This window comes from Chrysochloris asiatica, unplaced genomic scaffold (assembly GCF_000296735.1).
Source record: "Chrysochloris asiatica unplaced genomic scaffold, ChrAsi1.0 scaffold00121, whole genome shotgun sequence".
NCBI classification, from domain to species: domain Eukaryota; kingdom Metazoa; phylum Chordata; class Mammalia; order Afrosoricida; family Chrysochloridae; genus Chrysochloris; species Chrysochloris asiatica.
Window position 1 is genome coordinate 8531652 of NW_006408639.1, and position 1742 is coordinate 8533393.

Here is a 1742-nt window from a genome sequence, read left to right on the forward strand (position 1 = left end):
AAGCGTGGCTCCTGGCTTGAAATGATGTTTCAAATCCTAACAGCATCCAGTTCTAAGCCATTGAAAACTTTGAACTGATTTGTTCTTAGTCCTTGGATTCTTGTGGTGATCCCCAGTTGTATACATGTCCTTGGATGAGCCCTCATCTATTTCTAACTCTTCCAAACAATATATCCAATTGGTCTTAGCTGAAGAAGACCTCTAAGTGGCCATATTTTGTGTGTATGCACAACACACCACTCCTCACTCCTCCACTTCCCCCAAAGCACTGGCTCTTCCAGGCAATGTTAATCTTGTCCCTAATTAGCCCAGACCCTGCTTAGCTTTGTGATATGAAGAGATTTGGTCAAGTCCTTTCAGCAATCTGTTGGAAAGCTCTTTGCCCACAGGATTTTTAGCACTGACAGTTTAACCAGCAGCGTGGCTCCTGGCTTGATACTGAATTTCCAATCCTGACAGCTCCCAATTCTAAGCCATGGGTTGCCCTTTGAAGTGATTTCTTCTCAGTCCTTGGATTCTTGTGGCCACCCCCAGATGTATACATGTCCTTGGATTAGCCCTCCTCTATCTCTATCTGGCTCCATCTGGCTTTTCCACATGAAGTTAATCTAGTCCCTTCCCTTATTCATGTAGACCCTGCCTAGTTTAGTGATATAAAGAAATTTGGTAAAAGCAGACTTTATTCTCGATACCTACTTTCACCTCTGTTTCAGCACCCTGTTGGAAAGCTCTTGGCCGAGAGGCTTTTTAGCACTGACAGTTTAACAGGTATCATGGCTCCTGGCTTTAAATGGCATTTCAAATCCTAACAACTCCAAGTTCTAAGCAACAAAATATTTTGAACTGATTTCTTCTAAGTCTTTGGATTCTTGTGGCCACCCCTAGGTGTATACATGTCCTTGCATGAGCCCTCACTTATCTCTACCTCGTCCCAACTATACATCCAATCAGTGATGGCTGAAAAAGACCTTTAAGTTGTCAGATACTGTGCACATGCGCAAAGCACCACTCCAGTCCCCTTCCCTCCACTCCCTGTTTCTGGCTTTTCCGAGACAAGTTAATCTTGTCCCTAATTAGTGTAGATGCAGCTTAGCTTCGTGCTATAAAGAGATTTGGTAAAGTCAGGATTTAACCTCAATAACCACTTTCACCTCCATGTCAGTACTCTGTTGAAAAGCTCTTGGCACAGAGGGTTTGTTTTTTTTAATGTGGATTTACGTGGGAGAACATCAGTTTTAAACTCATCCTATCATATTTCGTTTCATTGCAATGATCACAATCTCCTCCATGCTTCATCAAATAACCAAAGGATACACCCCACAGGCCCATCCCCCCACCCTCAGTGCACAGCCCCTCTCCCTCCCTGAGCCCAGTGTCCCCAGCAGCGCCATCTGTCCACAGCATCTTCTCTGTCTCCATGCCTAGCGTCACTGCCTCTCTGGGTAGGGTCACACTCTGCACTCTTCTCATTTGAGGGTCCCAGGGATCTCCGCTCCTGGACTGCAAAATCAATCACTCCCCTCCTTTTGTCAAAAAACATCTACCTCTACATTTCCAACCCTCACAGTCAGTCCTGATGCAATTATTCACTATTGTACCACAAGAGTCTTATCCCCATTTCCTTTCAATAGCCCTGTCCCAACCGATTGGAAATCATTCAGTGGTGATTCTACCTTCCCCCACCCCATCTCGTTAGGTGTCTTCCTCTTTTTCTCTGACCCTCCACCTTACCCAGCATGACA